The following is a 20,891-nucleotide window of genomic DNA, read 5'->3' as shown; positions in this document are numbered from 1 at the left end:
TGGCTCTGGACTTCACCTGACTCATCAAGCTGTGCTCGGACTCTGTCTGCCGTCTCTGGTCTGTACTTCTGCCCGATCCCTTCCGTTTCATATCCACCCTAGGACTCACATCACGTACGGACATTTTTTGGACTATACCTGTTGCCCTTTCGTGTCCTGGCTGCTGCGCATTTAGGCCTTCTGGGGTGTTTGCCAGACAGCCCCTGTATAGGGGTTCGCTCCTGGTGGTCTCCCTGGGGGAGTCCGGTGCGCGGTCCCGGGAATTTCCCTTTGCTCTGAACCTGGCAGGTATTTACTGTGTTTATGTTCTACTGTGTATATTCTGTTCTGTGTACATATTGTGGTTACATATTATAAAACGTCTTTGCACCAAGAACCCGTCTCTGGTTGTCATTGCCCTAACGCAATCGAAATCCTCAGTTCATACAGTAGTATTACATTATACTCAGGCCAATAAGAGGATTTCGCTGGGGCAATGACTGAGACACGAGTAGATCAGCTTTTCTCCATGATTAACTCCTTGCAGCAGGAGATGGAGGCGGTGCAAACTAAGCTTAGAGATGTGGAGGTACAGCTGGGCCATGATCACCAGGTGCTGGGTCTGGCTATTCAGGATTTGCAATCCAGAATGAAGGCTCAGGAAGCCACCCCTGCTACATCCGTATCAGCTCCCAGTATGCCTAGGTTACCTCCATTTCGTTTCAGTGGTGATCGAAGTCAGTTCCATGGGTTTGTTAACCAGTGTATACTGTTTTTTGATGTACATGCTGATTATTACCGGTCTGACCGGTCAAAAGTGTTATGTATAATCATGTTGTTAACCTCACGAGCACTGGCTTGGGCTAATCCTATGATTGAGAATCATGATATCTGTTTAAATAACCTGGATGACTTTTTAACAGCAATGGCGCAAATGTTTGATGATCCTAATCGCTGTGCTACCACTGAATCGGCTCTGCTTTCCTTACGTCAGGGAAAGCGGTCTGTCGTCGAATACGCCACTGAGTTCAAAAGGTTAGTGGTAGACACCGACTGGGGAAACAATGCGCTATTGTTAGTTTTCAGAAAGGGTCTGTCCGGTACCATCAAGGACGAGTTAGCTCGTGCCGAATCTCCACAGGATTTTGAACTGTTTCTCCAACACTGTGTGCGTATCGATACCCGCTTGACGGAATGCAGACAGGAAAAATGGGCAGCTGTAAACCGGGTAACCAACTTTGCGTTTCCTTCTAGAGAACCCGCTCACAAGACGCCACGGGAGGCCGAGGATGTTCCTATGCAAGTGGACTCTCTGCAAAGGCGAGAGACCAACGAACGTTGTGAACATCGGCTCCGTGAGCGTTTGTGTTTCTATTGTGGTCAATCGGACCATTTTCTGATTGACTGCCCAAAACGTCCAAATCGCCCGAATAAGGTACTGGCAGCAATGGCAGAGTGTGACAACACGGACGCAGAGTCCGATATCTCTGAGGCAAGTTTACACCTGGATGCGGTATTTCCCTCGACATTGATGTCAACTTCACCTAAGGACCCAGAAGGGAAATACACCCATTGCTCGCTTCCCATTCAGATACGGTGGGAGGGACAGTTAATTCCTACATCTGATATGATAGACTCTGGGGCAGGGGGAAATTTCATGGACTCTTCTTTTGCCAGGAAACACGGTATCCAGACTCAACAAAGATCCTCACCGGTTACCATGGAGATGGTAGACGGTTCTCCATTTGTTTCCGGACCAGTTGATCGGGAGACAGTACCCCTTGAATGTGTGATGAAACCAGGTCAGCAGGAGACCCTTGTTTTCATGTTGATTTCTTCTCCCCATTTTCCGATAATTTTAGGAATTCCTTGGCTGCGGACTACAAATCCAGTCATCGATTGGGAGACTAAAGAGATATCCTTCCCACCCCAGAGTGGTCCGACCATTAGTCCAACTGTACCGGTTCCAGTAACACCGAATACGGAGGGCACTGTACAGGTACCTGTTCTACCCCCGGTTTATAATGACTTCGCTGATATATGCGACAAAAAAGAAGCAGATCGGCTTCCCCCCGCATAGACCGTATGATTGTCCCATAGACTTACTCCCAGGGGCAGAGATCCCGTTTGGTCATGTCTACCCGTTGGCGGCACCTGAGTTACAAGCACTAAAAGATTACATCGATGAAAACCTAGGGATTTATTCGACCTTCTACCTCACCAGCAGGGGCACCCATCTTTTTCGTGAAAAAGAAAGAGGGGACTCTGAGACCTTGTATCGACTACCGGGAACTAAATAAGATAACCATCCGGAACCAGTATCCGTTACCGTTGATTCCCGAACTATTGGAGAGAGTACAACAGGCCAAAATATTTACTAAATTGGATCTCCGTGGGGCATACAATCTACTCCGCATACGTCCCGGGGACAAGTGGAAAACAGCGTTCAGATGTCGGTATGGACATTATGAGTATCTAGTGATGCCTTTCGGACTTTGTAACGCCCCTGTGGCTTTCCAACACCTAGTCAACGATATTTTTAGGGATATAATGGACCAGTTCATGGTGATTTACCTGGATGATATCTTGATCTTTTCTGATTCCCTACAGGAACACCAGGAGCACGTCAAGACAGTACTTACCCGTCTGAGGGATAACCACCTGTATATTAAACTGGAGAAGTGCGAATTCCATTGCTCAAAGATACAATTTTTAGGATATGTCATCTCTCCTCAGGGACTGAACATGGAGTCTGGCAAGATACGGCCAATTCTACACTGGCCGGAACCGGGAAACATCAAGGAGGTACAATGCTTTGTCGGTTTTGCTAACTTTTACAGACGCTTTATCCGCAACTTTTCAGAGATCGTCCGTCCTATCACTCTGTTAACCAAAAAGGGGCAGAGGTTTGTGTGGTCCGCCCAGGCCCAGGAAGCTTTGAATCGTTTCAAGGTTTGTTTTACCTCAGCGCCAATACTAATACACCCGAATCCCGCACTCCCTTTTATTGTGGAAGTCGATGCTTCCGATTATGCATTAGAGGCTATCCTTTCACAAAGGACTGGGGACAAGAGTCTCTTGCACCCGTGTGCTTTCTTTTCTCGCCGGTTGTCCCCTGCAGAAAAGAACTATGACATTGCGGACAAGGAATTGTTGGCGATTATTTCTGCTTTTAAGGAATGGAGACACCACTTACAGGGAGCAGCGCAACAAGTGATAGTTCTCACAGACCATCGTAACCTTGAATTCCTTAAATCTGCCAGGTGCCTGTCTCCACGGCAAGCCCGTTGGAGCCTGTTCCTTAACCAGTTCAATTTTATCGTTACATACCGTCCAGGGTCACGTAATGGGAAAGCCGATGACTTGTCCCGAATCTACGCCATGGACTCCGTGCCTGGAACCCCGTCTCAGACCGTTTTATCAGATGCCAATTTTGTTGGAGTAATCCGGGACCAGGACTTGTGGAAGGACATCAAGCTGGCTTATGATGGTGACGTATTTCTTGCTGCCCCCCCGAATGATGTGACTCTTGTCCTTTGGAATGGTGTGTGGTTGAGAGAGCGATGTATTTATGTCCCGGAGGCTGTAAGACTTCGGGTTCTCAAGTTGGTCCATGACTCCGTGTTGGCAGGTCATAGGGGGGTACAGAAGACACAGGAATTTCTGAGTCGTTTTTTCTGGTGGCCTACCTGTTTAAAGGATGTGAAAGACTATGTCCACTCATGTGTGGTTTGTGCCCGGTGCAAGGTCCCTCGTGGGGCTCCTACGGGATTCCTTCAACCGTTACCTGTACCATCTCGCCCTTGGGGGATCCATCTCAATGGATTTTATTGTGGAGTTGCCCGTCTCGGGCGGTAGCAATACCATTTTGGTGGTAGTAGATCGGTTGACAAAGGCTGCTCACTTTATTCCATGTACCGGTCTTCCCTCAGCCGCAGAGACAGTGGATTTGGTTATCCAGAATATATTTCGGTTGCATGGGGTACCGGATGAGATCATCTCTACCGGGGCGTGCAGTTCACGTCTAAGTTCTGGAAAGGGTTTTGTTCGGCACTCCATATTGATGTCTGTTTGTCTTCTGCATACCATCCCCAGACAAATGGGCAAACCGAACGGACTAATCAAACCCTGGAGCAGTACCTGGGATGTTATGTCAGCCATCTGCAGGACGATTGGTTGCAGCTGCTTCCTTTGGCGGAGTTCTCGTATAACAACACTCAGAGCAGCTCCACTAAGGTAACGCCCTTTTTCGCTAACTTGGGTTACCATCCGAATATTTTGCCTAGGTCACCGGTGGCGGTTTCGGTGCCAGCGGTGGAGGACAGATTGACGGAGCTACAACGGAATCTGGAGGTTTTAAAGGACTCTTTGGCTTCGGCTCAGGAGCGTTACAAGAAGTCGGCAGACACTCACCGGAAACAGACACCCATGTATAAGGTAGGGGACTCGGTGTGGTTATCCACCAAGAATCTGAAATTAGGTGTTCCTTCGCAGAAGCTGGGGCAGAAATTCATTGGTCCGTTCAAGATCACCGGGATAGTGAGCTCTGTGGCCTGTCGGCTGAGGTTGCCGCACAATTTAAAGGTACACCCGGTCTTTCACGTTTCTCTGCTGAAACCAGTTTCCCCTAATACGTTTCAAGGTCGTATCGTGCCTCCTCCTCCACCAGTGATGGTTGATGGCCAGGAGCAGTTTGTGGTTGAGGACATTATTGACTCCCGGCTCCATCGGCATCGGCTTCAGTGTCTGGTACGTTGGCAAGGGTACTCCCCCGAGGACGATTCTTGGGAACCTGTGGGTAACATCCGAGCGCCCCGGAAGGTTGCTCAGTTTCATCGGAGGTACCCGGACAAGCCTGGCCCTGGTCCGTCCTGAGGCCGTTTCTGGGGGGTGGGGAGTACTGTCAGAGTTCCGGGATTTCCAGTTTTCTTCTGAAGGATCTTGCCCTTTGTTAACATGGAGTTTTCTGTTCTGTTGCCCTACTTCCTGTTCATCTGTTTAAAAGCCCGCCCCTAAGCTTTGTCTAGTTGCCTGAGTATACTGCTTCCTGTGTACTCCTGCCCTGCTGCTCTCATCTCCTGATTGCTGTTTGGATCCTGTTGAAACACCCGACACCAGCTCTGGACTTCACCTGACTCATCAAGCTGTGCTCGGACTCTGTCTGCCGTCTCTGGTCGGCACTTCTGCCCGGTCCCTTCCGTTTCATATCCACCCTAGGACTCACATCACGTACGGACATTTTTTGGACTATACCTGTTGCCCTTTCGTGTCCCGGCTGCTGCGCATTTAGGCCTTCTGGGGTGATTGCCAGACAGCCCCTGTATAGGGGTTCGCTCCTGGTGGTCTCCCTGGGGGAGTCCGGTGCGCGGTCCCGGGAAATCCCCTTTGCTCTGAACCCGGCAGGTATTTACTGTGTTTATGTTCTACTGTGTATTTTCTGTTCTGTGTACATATTGTGGTTACATATTATAAAACGTCTTTGCACCAAGAACCCGTCTCTGGTTGTCATTGCCCTAACGCAATCGAAATCCTCAGTACATACAATAGTATTACAACCGGATTGTGCGTCCAAACTATCCAGGGATTGGCTGGGGCCCATCACAGCAGGACCCAGCACTTTGAGGGCAGCATCTGACTAGTCGTGGTAACTTGGAATTATCAACAGTGAATAAAGAACTTGTGACTGCATTCCTGTGTTGCCCAGTTATCGTCTGTGCCTCTGGCCCTGCACCCCGCCATTGCATCTCAACACCATAGAGTCTATCTCCAAATCGACAGCCATGGGGCCCAGCTCTACCTGTGGACAGCTATACCAACTCAGTTGCATCACCACTGTCCCCAAGAGAACTGAATTTCAGTGGAAGCACATATCTTGCCACATACCACAGGTGGCGTCACAAACTCATCTCCCCTTGTAAATAACTTTTCCCCATCTCTTAAAACGACACTGCCAGGGTCACAGAGCTGGGCCTTGCTGCTGTGGCATGCATCCAGGACAAAACCAGCCCGGTAACGAGTGCCCCACGGCCCCGGTGCACGTGTCACTTCCTCCTCTGCTTTCTCTTTTTCCTTTGGCCCCACTACCTCCTCCCACAGACTATTCAAAGTGTGTTCCAACATGTCGATGAGCGGAATAGTGATGCTGATGATAGCATCGTCAGCCCTAACTGTCTTGGTAGCCATTTTGAAACTGTGCAGGAGGGTGCAGAGGTCCTTCATCAGTGGTGTAACTAGAGTTTGATGGGCCCTGGTGTAAAATTTGGACCGGGGCCCCCCTCCATGTACACCGACACTTAGGGTACGGAATAATGACATTGACACTCGGGGTACAGCATCATGACGATGACACTTGGCTTTTACCCACAGCACCCAGGTTTCCCATGATCTGAAATCCATCTATCAGCACCCTGCTTTCCCATGATCTGATGTCTATCTTGTCATCGGCACCCAGCTTTCCCATGCTCTGCTATACATCTTTCCCTCAGCACTCAGCTTTCCCATATCAGAGAATAGGAAAGCTGGGTGCTGAGAGAAGATGTACAGCAGAGCATGGGAAAGCTGGGTGCTGAGGGAAAGAGCCTTTTTCCCTCAGCACAAAACATTTTCATCCCATGCGTGTATCTTTGTCCCCCCTAGTATATAGTTCTCCAAATACTATAATGGCCCCCACATAGCCTTCTATATAGTATAAAGGGTCCCACATAACCCTTTATATATTAGAATGCACCCCCATAGTCCTCCATGTATTATAATGCATTTCCCATAGTCCTCCATATATTATAATTCACCCCATAGTTCTCCATATTTTATACTGTACCACATAGTCCTCCATGTTTTATAATGCACCCCCATAGTCCATGTATAAGGTAGTCTCCATAGTCCTCCATATATTATAATGTAGCCCCCATAGTCCTATATGCATTATAATGCAGCCCCATAAATCATCATATTGTATTATGCAACCCCATACTCCTCCATGTATAATGAACCCCTATATTCCATGTATAAGGTGTCCTTCATTTTGTATTATGCAGCTCCATATTCCTCCATGTATAATGTACTCCTAGTCCATGTATAAGGTGTCCTTCATGTTTATTATGCAGTCCCATAGACCTCCATGTATCATACAGTTAGCCCCCCCAGGTCCTCCATGCATCATACAGCCAGTTCCCCCAGGGCTTCCACATGTCATGCAGCCAGCGCCCCCTGGGCCTCCATGTGTCATGCAGCCAGCCCCCCGAGGTGTCATGCAGCCAGCCCCCCCAGAGCCTCCATGTGTCATGCAGCCAGCCTCCCCAGGGCCTCCATGTGTCATGCAGCCAGCCCCCCCGGGCCTCCATATGTCATGCAGCCAGCCCCCCTGGGCCTCCATGTGTCATGCAGCCAGGCCCCACCCGGCCTCCATATGTTATGCAGCCAGCAAAATAAAAAAACAAGTATCTCTTTTCTCCTTCCGACCCCTGCGACCGCGGTAGTTACGCCTCTGCCCCCATATGTCACACACCCTGCTCCCCATACAGCCTGCACCACCCATATTTACACACACTACACCCGCATATGTCACACACCCTGCCCCGCATATCTCACACAGCCTGCACCCCAACTTACCCGTCTCTCAAACACTCTGCACCCATTCACATCCTTCTGTCACAGTCTGCACCCCTCATATGCCACTCACCCTGCACCCCCCCTCCCCCTCATGTCCCCTCTTTTCTTATTACCAGTCATGTGTCCAAATCTCCTTCAGGAATCAATATCTTCTGATGCTTTCTGCCAGCAAAACTGTGTCTCCTCCCATACAGTCACATGGGCATGACATAATCGCAGGTCCTGGCAGGATGGATTCTGTCTTCTGTGCAGGAGCGCTTCTGCTCTGCCGCAGCTCAGAAATGCCTGGTGGGCCTCTCCAGGTCAGGGACCCCTCTGCCCCCCTGCTGACACCTGGCCCCCCTGATTCACAGGCCAGCCCCCTGGCGGTCGCGTGGTCGGTGACTGAGCAGCGCATCTCCTCTCTTACAGAAAGATGCCGGCTCTACAGAGTGGCTGCCGGGCCCTATAACCCTGCGGGCCCAGTCGCAGTGGCAACCTTTGCGACCACGGTCCTTACGCCCCTGTCCTTCATCTGTTTCCACTCCACAATCATTATTTCCCCTACATCTGGAGTACGTTTTCCCAGGCTATGTCTTATGGCATAGTGCACCAGGGCTTGCTGCTGCTGCCACAGTCGCTACAACATTTGCAGAGTGGAATTCCACTGTGTTGGCACATTGCATATCAAATGGTTATCCGGTAGGCCGAAAGACCTTTGTAGCGTTGCAAGTCAATTAGCCGTGGGGTGCAAATGGCTGAAGTGAGCACACAGCGACTGTGCCTTCTGCAGCAGTGCATCCAGGCTGGGATAGTGAGCTAGAAGTTGCTGTATGACCAGGTTGAGGATGTAAGCCATGTAAGGCACATGTGTGATGTTGCCCAGGCATAAGGCTGCTACCAGGTTTGCATTGTTATTGCACATGTCCTTCCCTGGCTTCAGGTTCAGTGGAGACAGCCATTGATGAAACTCGGCCTGGATAGCAGTCCACAATTCCGCAACTGTGTGACTTGCTTCTCCAATGCATCTAATTTCAGCACTGCCTGATTGCTTTGAGACCTGGCCCAGCTGTATTTAGGTGGAGGGATTCTCTCAGCACTCTTGTAATGCGTGTTACATTATGGAAAAGGTTGAGGGTACAGGTAGAGGCCCTAGAGGAGGTGAAGGAACCAGAAGCAGTGGAGGAAGTGGTAGATCCAGAGGTTTGTCCCACAAGCCTTGGGGATTTCAAGACTTTAAAAGCAGCCCCTTCCCTGCCTGCTCCGAGTCCGCAGCCACCAGAGTAACCTAGTGCCCAGTCAGCGAGATGTAATGCCCCTGGCCATGCTTGTTCATCCAAGTTTCAGTGATGAACTGCACCCTGGGAGACACAGAGGTAATAATGGAAAAGGTAATGTTGTCTGTGACATAATGATGTAACATAGGCACAACTTTATTAGAGAAGTAATGGCGACTGGGCAACTAGTACTGGGGGACTACAACGGCAATCAGGTTTCAGAAACCATCTCTATCCACTAGGCAGAAAGGCAGCATTTCCATGGCCAACAGGTTAAATATGGTGAAGTTCAAGCTCTTTGGTTTGGCATGTTTGGGAGAAAGCAATCTTTAACATAACCAAAACTGCGGGACTAAGGGCTGGCTGCTGTGCTGAGAGAGGGTGGAGTAGGGTGTACATGACCGACTGGTGGACTGTGAGGGTGGTGTAGGCGGTAATGTAATAGTGGATTGAGAAACATGTGGTGTGCTCCGTGTCTCACATGGGTAAAAAAGCTGACGGGATTTCACTCACCCTGACTGTAGTGGGTAAATAAGTGGAGGTTCTTCGGTAGGAGACCTGTATGAGAATAATTTTGACGGTGATGCAGGAGGAGGAAGTTGCAGCAGACGCAGTTGATTTGGCAGCCGATAGTTGGGTAAGCCTGATTGTCCGCATTTTAGTGCAGTAAGATTCCCAATGTAATGATTGTTGGTTGCACATTTGCCGGTTCATACATGTAGTAGTCAAATTATTTGAATTTCTGCCTCTACTGAGTTGTTGTTTACAATGTTGGCAGACAACAAAAGTTGGGTCATCCTTTGAGGTCTCAAAAAGGCCAAGGCTAGGCAACCCTTCCTGTGAACTGCAGACGGGCAACCACTGCTAGCCACAGCCAGAGTTGTGGCTGAGGATGCAGTGCTTTTCATGGTTGCATAACTATTTGTTTGTGTGGGAATCACCAATGTAACCTCCTCGTCTTCCTCCTCCTCCTCATCTGCTGAGCTACTCAGCTACGTGCCTCTGGGTTTACACCAAGTGGGATCTACAACTTCATCATCATGCTCTATGTTTTCCCACTCCTCCTCTTCCTGACCTGACATCACAGAACAGTACATGTGTGCAGGGCCGGATTATAGGCGGGGCAGGCGGGGCTTCAGCCCCGGGGCCCCCACCAAAAGAGCTTCCAAGGGGGCCCCCACCACCAGGGCCATACTTGCCACCGCAATTTTTTTTCTTTTCTAAACACCCGCTCCCCCTCCGTAAAGACAGTCTAAATCAGCTGTGTTTTGTGGTGGGGGGGAGCACCTACATTTATTTGTATCTGCGTCTCTAAGACGCAAAAACAAACTGCGGGCGCAGGACGCTGATTGACCTCGGAAGTACCATTGCCTGTACTTCCGGGGTCAGAGGTGTGCCTGCTCCCTGCTCTGCTGTGGCGTCCAATGCTGCGGACGTCACAGCAGGACGCCGCGGACGTCACAGCAGGACGCCGCGGAGGAGAAGACCCCCGCGCGCGGCCGCGGAGGAAAAGACCCCCGCGCGCGGCCGCGGAGAAGACTAACCGGAGCAGGATGATGGCCGCGGCACCGGAACAGCAGCAGGAGGATGGCGGCCTATACCGGAGCAGCAGGAGGATGGCGGCCTATACCGGAGCAGCAGGAGGATGGCGGCCTATACCGGAGCAGAAGAGGATGGCGGCCTATACCGGAGCAGCAGGAGGATGGCATCAGAGCAGGTAGGGGCAGAGCTGAAGAAAGATGTGTGGTGTGATGCAGAGCTGTGTGTGAGTGTGTGAGAAGCAGAGCTGTGTGTGTGAAGCAGAGCTGTGTGTGTGTGTGAAGCAGAGCTGAAGAAAGATGTGTGGTGTGATGCAGAGCTGTGTCTGTGAGTGTGTGAGAAGCAGAGCTGTGTGTGTGTGTGTGTGTGTGTGTGTGTGTGTAGCAGAGCTGAAGAAAGATCTGGGGTGTGATGCAGAGCTGTGTGAGTGTGTGAGAAGCAGAGCTGTGTGTGTGTGTGTGTGTGTGTGTGAAGCAGAGCTGAAGAAAGATGTGTGGTGTGATGCAGAGCTGTGTGTGTGTGAGAAGCAGAGCTGTGTGTGTGTGTGTGTGTGTGAAGCAGAGCTGAAGAAAGATGTGTGGCGTGATGCAGAGCTGTGTGTGTCAGTGTGTGAGAAGCAGAGCTGTGTGTGTGAAGCAGAGCTGAAGAAAGATGTGTGGTGTGATGCAGAGCTGTGTGTGTCAGTGTGTGAGAAGCAGAGCTGTGTGTGTGAAGCAGAGCTGAAGAAAGATGTGTGGTGTGATGCAGAGCTGTGTGTGTGAAGCAGAGCTGAAGAAAGATGTGTGGTGTGATGCAGAGCTGTGTGTGTCAGTGTGTGAGAAGCAGAGCTGTGTGTGTGTGTGTGTGTGAAGCAGAGCTGAAGAAAGATGTGTGGTGTGATGCAGAGCTGTGTCTGTGAGTGTGTGAGAAGCAGAGCTGTGTGTGTGTGTGTGTTTGTGTGAAGCAGAGCTGAAGAAAGATCTGGGGTGTGATGCAGAGCTGTGTGAGTGTGTGAGAAGCAGAGCTGTGTGTGTGTGTGAAGCAGAGCTGAAGAAAGATGTGTGGTGTGATGCAGAGCTGTGAGTGTATGAGAAGCAGAGCTGTGTGTGTGTGAGAAGCAGAGCTGTGTGTGTGTGTCTGTGTGAAGCAGAGCTGAAGAAAGATGTGTGGTGTGATGCAGAGCTGTGTGTGTGTGTGTGTGTGTGTGTGTGTGTGTGAAGCAGAGCTGTGTGTGTGAGAGAAGCAGAGCTGTGTGTGTGTGTGTGTGTGTGAAGCAGAGCTGAAGAAAGATGTGTGGTGTGATGCAGAGCTGTGTGTGTGAGTGTGTGAGAAGCAGAGCTGTGTGTGTGTGTGTGTGTGAAGCAGAGCTGAAGAAAGATGTGTGGTGTGAAGCAGAGCTGTGTGTGTGTGAGAAGCAGAGCTGTGTGTGTGTGTGTGTGTGTGTGTGAAGCAGAGCTGAAGAAAGATGTGTGGTGTGATGCAGAGCTGTGTGTGTCAGTGTGTGAGAAGCAGAGCTGTGTGTGTGAAGCAGAGCTGAAGAAAGATGTGTGGTGTGATGCAGAGCTGTGTGTGTGAGTGTGTGAGAAGCAGAGCTGTGTGTGTGTGTGAAGCAGAGCTGAAGAAAGATGTGTGGTATGAAGCAGAGCTGTGTGTGTGTGAAGCAGAGCTGTGTGTGTGTGTGAAGCAGAGCTGAAGAAAGATGTGTGTGTGTGAAGCAGAGCTGTGTGTGTGTGAAGCAGAACTGTGTGTGTGTGAAGCAGAGCTGTGTGTGTGAGAAGCAGAGCTGTGTGTGAAGCAGAGCTGTGTGTGTGAAGCAGAGCTGAAGAAAGATGTGTGGTGTGAAGCAGAGCTGTGTGTGTGTGTGTGTGAAGCAGAGCTGTGTGTGTGTGTGTGTGTGTGAAGCAGAGCTGAAGAAAGATGTGTGGTGTGAAGCAGAGCTGTGTGTGTGTGTGTGTGTGTGAAGCAGAGCCGTGTGTGTGTGAAGCAGAGCTGAAGAAAGATGTGTGTGTGTGAAGCAGAGCTGTGTGTGTGTGAAGCAGAGCTGTGTGTGTGTAAGAAGCAGAGCTGTGTGTGTGAGAAGCAGAGCTGTGTGTGTGAAGCAGAGCTGAAGAAAGATGTGTGGTGTGAAGCAGAGCAGTGTGTGTGAGAAGCAGAGCTGTGTGTGTGTGTGTGTGTGTGTATGTGAAGCAGAGCTGTGTGTGTGTGTGTGAAGCAGAGCTGAAGAAAGATGTGTGTGTGTGAAGCAGAGCTGTGTGTGTGTGAAGCAGAGCTGTGTGTGTGTGAGAAGCAGAGCTGTGTGTGGTGTGAAGCAGAGCTGTGTGTGTGTGTGAAGCAGAGCTGTGTGTGTGTGTGAAGCAGAGCTGAAGAAAGATGTGTGGTGTGAAGCAGAGCTGTGTGTGTGTGTGTGTGTGTGTGAAGCAGAGCTGTGTGTGTGTGTGTGTGTGTGAGGCAGAGCTGTGTGTGTGTGTGTGTGTGTGTGTGTGAAGCAGAGCTGTGTGTGTGTATATATGAATCAGAGCAGTCTATGCGGCACCCCAGAACTATATGGGTCCCCCAGAGCGCTAAGCCACCCATCCCAGTAATGTGTACACCACCAGAGCTGTTTGCCTCTCCAGTAACGTCTATGCCCCCCCCAGTAATGTCTATGCCCCCTGCCCCTCCTATAATGTATATATTGTAGGCCCCAGCCCCTCCTGTGATGTATATACAGCAGTGCTGTGTCAGTGTGCATGGTGTGCAGTCATGACTGTTATTGATGGCCATCATGCAACACAGCCACATGTCCTGGAGGAGCTGGAAACAAGCGGGAGAGGTGAGTGATGCTGCCTGTGACTTCTCCATATTAACACCTGTAATGCATCTGTGTCTGCATGTAAGTCAGTGTATATGACTGTGCATATATTTGTCTGTTTAAATGTATTTTTGTGAATTTGTCTTCAAATATGTATATGTACATATGCCTGTATGTGTATGTGCGTGTCTGCATGTGGATGGGGCCCACTAAGACTCAACCGGGGACCACAAAAACCTGGAGCCGACCCTGACTGCCCTAACATTGGGATCAATTAAAAATATGTGAATAACTCTACTTTCTGTGTATAAGTGACGGCTGTGAGTGATCCTGGACTGTATCTGTATTGTACTGTGTGTATAAGTGATGGCTGTGAGTGATCCTGGACTGTATCTGTATTGTACTGTGTGTATAAGTGACGGCTGTGAGTGATCCTGGACTGTATCTGTATTGTACTGTGTGTATAAGTGACGGCTGTGAGTGATCCTGGACTGTATCTGTATTGTACTGTGTGTATAAGTGACAGCTGTGAGTGATCCTGGACTGTATCTGTATTGTACTGTGTGTATAAGTGATGGCTGTGAGTGATCCTGGACTGTATCTGTATTGTACTGTGTGTATAAGTGACGGCTGTGAGTGATCCTGGACTGTATCTGTATTGTACTGTGTGTATAAGTGATGGCTGTGAGTGATCCTGGACTGTATCTGTATTGTACTGTGTGTATAAGTGATGGCTGTGAGTGATCCTGGACTGTATCTGTATTGTAGTACTGTAAATCTGAATGTGGCAGAACAGGGTAAGATAAATGTTCATTGGATTTATATCTAAATGCTACAGTTTGTGCTCTACTGTTATGGCTAAAAATGTTAACGTTTATGGGTCCCCCACCAGATTTTCTGCCCAGGGGCCCCCACCAACCTTAATCCGGCCCTGCATGTATGCCTCAAGTATCTGAGTCTCATCATTATCACCTCACCACCGGTGGTTAATGTCAGTTGATGATTGTTAGCATCATGCTCAGACCCTATTTCATTTGGGTCGGAATTAAACTCACAATCATTTTGGGCATCGGTGCAGATGCTTTCCTCCTCTTGAGTCTGGGAATCTTTGGAGAAGACCTCAAATGCCCATGTGTGAACAGTTCTGTAGAATTGCCCCTGTGTGGTTCCCCACAGTCAGTTTGCCGGTTGGAGATTTGTGATCTGAGGGGAAACAAATGTAATTGGGGTGGCATCTCTTAGGTATGAACTGTGTGTGATGTTGAGGTGCATGAAGAAGAGGAGAGGCCACTTGATGCAGTGCTTGCCCTCCACTCTAGTTCATGCTGTTTATTACCCACATTTCGAAGTTAAAGTGATGTGCGGCTGCCAAAGAAATCTAGTGAAGTAGGCTGTCCAGTAACGGAAGTTGTTCCCATTTCTCTTAGGATAGGATGAGCCGGTGTTTTCTCAGTAGAGCTTTGGCTAACATTAGAATGCCTACACTTCAAACCCGATTATTCACCCTTCCACCACAACCTCGTCGTGATTTACCATTCATGGTTGTACCCTTTCCCCATGAAACAGATGCTTCACAACCCTACACCCAAACCTGTCAGACACCTGACACAAAGGATAAATTCTTTATTTCTTGCCTGAGATGACAATATTGGGAAGACACTAAAAAGTACCAATACCTAGAAAAGTGGTTTACTGGTAATTTGGAGCAGGCACTAATAAGTAGCAATACTACCTAGAAATGTGGTTCACAGCATAGTTTGGAGCAGACACTGCTAAGTGCCAAAACCTATTTAGCTACTTCCCTAGTAAATTTATAGCAGGCACTAATAAGTAACAATATCTAGAAATGTGGTTCTATGGGTAATTTGGAACAGTCACAAATAAGTAGCAATACTTAGGCGGGCTTTGCACACTACGACATCGCAGGCCGATGCTGCGATGCCGAGTGCGATAGTGCCCGCCCCCGTCGCAGCAGCGATATGTGGTGATAGCTGGCGTAGCGAAAGTTATCGCTACGCCAGCTTCACACACACACTCACCTGCCGTGCGACGTCCCTGTGGCCGGCGACCCGCCTCCTTGTTAAGGGGGCGGGTCGTGCGGCGTCACTGCGACGTCACACGGCAGGCGGCCAATCAGAGCGGAGGGGCGGAGATGAGCAGGATGTAAACATCCTGCCCACCTCCTTCCTTCCGCATATCCTACGGAAGCCGCAGTGAGGCCGGTAGGAGACGTTCCTCGCTCCTGCGACTTCACACACAGCGATGTGTGCGGCCGCAGGAGCGAGGAACAACATCGGACCATTGCGTCAGCGTAATTATGAATTACGCCGACGCTGTACCGATGATACGATTACGACGCTTTTGCGCTCGTTAATCGTATCATCCAGCCTTTACACACTGCGATGTCGCATGCGATGCCGGAAGTGCGTCATTTTCAATTTGACCCCACCGACATCGCACCTGCGATGTCGCAGTGTGCAAAGTGCCCCTTAGAGGCAGGCACTGAAAAGTGCCAAGACCTATTTAGCTACTTCACTAGTAAATTTAGAGCAGGCATTAATAAGTAACAAAACCAAAAATCCAGTGGCGAACTAAAATTACAAAAAAATCAAAGAGGACCAGTGAGCAAAGGTAGCCTCTACTATCATCAGGTGGTGTGTTTATGTGCTATTTTGTGTCCGGCAAGTTTTCCATCCCTTTGCCTTCACCGTCTGTATCTTGTTCACTTTATTATTAATAAATCTTTTGTATTTCACTATTACTGTTTTGGTTCCTTTGCTCAGTGGTCCTCTTTAATTTTTTGTAATTTGAGTTTGTCACGGGATTTTTGGTTTTGTGTCTGATTGTGGAATCTCTCCTTTTCTTAGGGAAGTTGTAGGTTACTAATAAGTAACAATGCCTAAAAATGTGGTTCACTGGGTAATTTGGAGCACACAGTAATAAGTAGCAATACTTATTTAGATCGTTCACTGGCAATTCTTTAGCAGGCACTCACAAGTAGCTATCCCTATTTCTGTCATGAAATGCTATTTGTGGCACACACCTTTCCCTACACTGCACGTTCCTATTCTACACTATTGCTCTTTTATCTATCTCAACTACCTATGATTAAATCCCTAAGAAAGCTGCTGCTGATGATGATGATAATGATTAAGAACGCTTGTTCAGTCAAAACGCAACTTTGTATGTCCCCAGGGGATTATAATACCTCTTTCTTTGTCATGGTTTGATTTTAATTTGTTTGCAATAGATTGGATTATTTATACCTTGGATGCAACGTTGCCGGACAATCTCTTTTTTTTCTGTTGTATACTGTACAGAAAGGCTATGTGAGGGCTCATCCTGTATATAGAGGGGCTTTGTGGGGGCTTACATTACATATAGAGGGGCTATGGAAGAGTTCATACTGTATATAATGGGCTATGTGAAGGCTCATCCTGTATACAGAGAGGCTATGTGGGGGATCATACTATATATAGGGGCTGTGTATGGGCTCATACGGTATATTGGGAGACTATGTGAGGGCTTATGCTGTATATAGAAAAGCTATGAAGGGGTTTCATACTGCATATAGGTGCTGTTTGAGGGCTCATATAGTATATAGAGAGACTATCTGAGGGTTTATTCTGGATATAGGGATCTTCTCCCTGTCTATGATTCCCCGGTCCCACTGCTGCCTCCGGTCTGTGAATGACAGGTCACTGCTGAGATTTCAAAAAAAGAAGGCAGGTTGTTGTCAATGTATGTAAAGTGCTATGGAATTAATAGTGCTATATAAATGAATAAATATTATTATTATTATTCACATTGGAGCCATGCAAAGGGGCTGGGGAATCATAGACAGGGAGAAGAAATCCCATGCACTGTGCATTGAAAGCTAGTTAGCAGAAAACTTCAAATGATGACCAAAAAAAACCACAAAGAGAATTTCTTCACCAATGGCATCAATTTAACCTGTGTAACAGTGCCATTACAGCCATATCTTCACTTTACACTACAAAATTGCGCTGACAGGCTCTCTTTGAAGTAAACTGCAGACTTGAGACAGGTATTTTTTGGAAACGAAAAAACCCTTTTACGTTAATTAGTTTTTGTAGCAGCTTCCATTGCTTCTAGGAATCAATCTTGACCTATCAGCAGTTTTTAGAGGTCCAGAAGTGTACCAGGTAGGTGGGGAGAGAGAAAGCTGCCATATATGCCCATGTGCCAGATCCATGGTGGAGGATGTATCCATTGGTTTGGTTTGTTAGGATATTGTTCGAGGTTTTAAATGACAAAGATTGGTCCTGATGACAAGTGGTATATTTGGGTCACTCACTGCACCATGTCAGCCAGTAATGCCAATTAATACTAATAGACAAACTCTATAGTGCAGCTATACCAGTACCAAGCTGGTGGGGTGTATGGGCTGTATGCATACTGTACAATAGCCCCTGATATTACTTTGGGCTGCTGCAGTTAGTGTGCCCATGCCAGATACCGCCTTCTATTCCAGCATGGACTCCCTATGGTGTCACATATGTGACCCAGCGTGGCTCTGCTGCATGATGGAGTGCGATATAACAATGCCAGTATATAGAGCTGGATTTCCGAGCTATTCTGCATAGCACAGAATAAAGGAAAGCATATGTGTCTCCTTTCTGAGATGCTGGCAATAAAAATGTACAATTAGCCCAATCAGACTGCAGATCCTAGATGTCACTGGTGAGTAGGAGGAGGAGGACTCTGGCACAAGCCAGGCAGCTGGAAGTTGTAGGCATTGCTGGTGTCTGTGCAGTAGAGCACATACATCCATACAGACCGCACTCACACTGCAAACTTTAGAGAAGCCTGCCAGGGAGGACTGCACAGGGGATGTATGGAGCTGCCGCTGTAACAGACCTGTCCACCTGGCCCCGGATCGCCGGTCCCTGCTGCGGATCTGGGAGGCTGGTGCTCACTGACTGGATCTATCTCTCCCCCCGAGCACAGCCGATCTGCAACAAGCAGAGAGGAGGCAGCGACAAGAGGCTGGATCATCCGTCCCCAAATCCCGGCGCCCTCCATACATGCAGATAGAAAGGTGTGCGCCGTCTCCATAGGCTGCTGCATAGGACCTACCTGCCTGCCGGACACCGCGGGAGGCACCGAGGGATCGGGAGAAACTGTGGGCTCAGGAGGCACCGGGGGCTCGGGAGAAACTGTGGGATCGGGAGATCTGCAGATCTGGAGCGATTTCTTGGAATATTAGTGGATTGTGATGCTGGGGAAGGGACCATCTGCAGTGTCAATGCGGCTGCACTGAAAGCACAAGCTCATCTCCCAGGTAAGGAGGGACTGGAGGGGCAGGAAGGGGCACAGCAGATGGGCAGCATCACCCACAGACTGGTGCCCTGCAGAAGCGCTGAGGTGGTATAGATGTAGGCACTGCTGTGCCAGGGGGAGATGCACCTGCACGTTACCCTGGCGACTCCCGGGCACCTGCCTGCTTTCTAGGGGATCGCTCTCCTCCTCTGCTTTGGGTGCTTTCTAGGGGATCGCTCTCCTCCTCTGCCTTGGGTGCTTTCTAGGGGATCGGGCACAGATCACTCTTCTCCTCTGTCTTGGGTGCTTCCTAGGTGATCGAGCATGGATTGCTCTCCTCTGACCTGCCTGCTTTCTAGGGGATCGCTCTCCTCCTCTGCCCTGGCTACTTTCTAGGGGATAGGGTACAAATCGCTCTCCTCCTCTGCCCCTGCTGCTTCCTTGGGGATCGAGCATGGATTGGTCTCCTCTGACCTGGCTGCTTTCTAGGGGATCGGGCACAGATCGCTCTCCTCCTCTGCCCCGGCTGTTTTCTAGGGGATCGGGCACAGATCGCTCTCCTCCTCTGCCCCGGCTGCTTTCTAGGGGATCGGGCACAGATCGCTCTCCTCCTCTGCCCCGGCTGCTTTCTAGGGGATCGGGCACAGATCGCTCTCCTCCTCTGCCCCGGCTGCTTTCTAGGGGATCGGGCACAGATCGCTCTCCTCCTCTGCCCTGGCTGCTTGTAATAGGAATGGATTAGCTTTCCTGGGCACTGGAGTATTGCGGTATTCCAGGAGAAGGCTGGCATATTGCTTTACAGTAACACAGCACCATGCCACATTCATAGTACCCTGCTATATGTGTAGGGCAGGGGTTCATAGGAATCATGGTGCCCCATACCAAAAGTCTGATTGCCCTCCCGAAAAAGAAAAAAATATGGGAACTAAAATAATCAGGGCGAAATTCACAATATTCTTATATCATGCCACTGGTATAGTGGGGTGCCTTAGGGTGCCCTTGCTGCCCTTGCTGCCCTTTCCCTTGTATTATTGTCCCGCACTATGTAGTGCGCAGCGATTCACAACACTGTGCTGATTACAATAACATATTAATTACATTATTATTTACAAATAATAACTATCAATTTGAGATCACTACTCTGATATTCAGTTATAACACAGTCTCTAGTATACCCTCTCCCCCCACACAACACTTACACATGGCCCTTCTCCCATCTAGAACTGCAAACTATCCCTATTTGTAAAGGGGAACCAAGGACCTAGGGGTTTAAGCATTGAGGTAACTGACTGGGGAAGGGTGGGATGTATGGGATAACGTGGACGGATAGGGAGGGGGGCTGTATAGGGTGCAAGGCTATATATATATATATATATATATATCCATCTATATGTATGTCTATATAGGAACAGGGAATAGAGGGCTGCTAACAGGGGAGGAAAGGGTTTCTATGGCAGAGGGACAGGCACAGTAATAAGGGTTGAAAGCACAGTTGGGGTAACGCAAGCAGTACTTGCAGCCTAGGGTAGTAGGGTAGGAAGAGGAAAGGGTTAATGCAGTTCGTTGCCTAGTGGTTTATAGTTTGGAAGGAAAGGATTACTACATGTAACGCTCTTTGCCCAGGGAGTGAAATGGTTAAGGAATGAATACATGTACTGCACAGTTACCCAGGGGCATGAAAGGGTTAACGGTGAATTCTGCACAGTTGTCCAGGTTAAGGAATGCTCTTTTTCTAGGGGTTTATAGCAAAGAAGAAGTGGGAATGCAGACAGTGCTTGTTGCCTAGCGGTTTATAGAAGAGGAAGAAAGGGTTAATGCTGCTTGTTCTTCAGGGGGAGGAGGAATAATGCTTAGACCAGCTCCTTGTCTAGGGGGAGTGAGGAGTGAATAGCTGCTAGTCTGGTCAAGGGGAGCTCTTGTGAGTACAGGGCCATGGAGGTGTGCTCCCCATCTCACAGGCTCCATAGCAGCCTCATGGTCTGCCTCCATTGGAGATAAACCACTGGAGATGCCAGCTACCACTGTCCCTAATGTCCTTCAGATTAAATGCCCGCACCCGGCTGCAGGGTCTGTATCAGTGCCAGGCAATTACACAGCAATGAGACAGAAAACTACACAGAGAAACATTTCCCTGGCCATAGGGACTGACTGCAAGCCTTGGATGTCAGTACCCATCTCAGGGGCACAGTAGTGTGAGGCTGCTCTCTGCAGTGGGTACAGCACTTTCACTGGTTATCCTACATAGGACTGACTGCAAGTAGTGGGAATCAGTACCTATCACAGGGGCACAATAGTCTGGTGATGGTCTCTGTAGTAGGTACAGCACTTTCACTGGTTATCCTACATAGGGACTGACTACAAGTAGTGGACATCAGTACCCATCACAGGGGCACAGTAGTGTGTTGATGGTCTCTGTAGTAAGTATAGCACTTTCACTGGTTATCCTACATAGGGAC

The 20,891-nt window shown here is 49.0% G+C and overlaps 1 protein-coding gene across 2 annotated transcripts in view; it reads left to right on the top strand.

The window, feature by feature from the left end:
• The first annotated feature begins 17,833 nt into the window (after nucleotides 1–17,833).
• The window catches only part of PLXNA4 (plexin A4), a 1,083,593-nt gene continuing 1,080,535 nt past the window's right edge, over nucleotides 17,834–20,891 (top strand). Inside the window, exon 1 of one of the 2 annotated variants that reach the window (XM_075345347.1) lies at nucleotides 17,834–18,457. The gene's annotated coding sequence lies outside the window, so the exon portion shown is untranslated. The remainder of the gene's footprint in view (nucleotides 18,458–20,891) is intronic. The other variant, XM_075345346.1, reaches the window with a different exon arrangement.

Source organism: Anomaloglossus baeobatrachus, chromosome 4 (assembly GCF_048569485.1).
Source record: "Anomaloglossus baeobatrachus isolate aAnoBae1 chromosome 4, aAnoBae1.hap1, whole genome shotgun sequence".
NCBI lineage: Eukaryota > Metazoa > Chordata > Amphibia > Anura > Aromobatidae > Anomaloglossus > Anomaloglossus baeobatrachus.
Note: the sequence above shows the minus strand (reverse complement) of the source record. Positions and strands in the feature narration are given on the sequence as shown.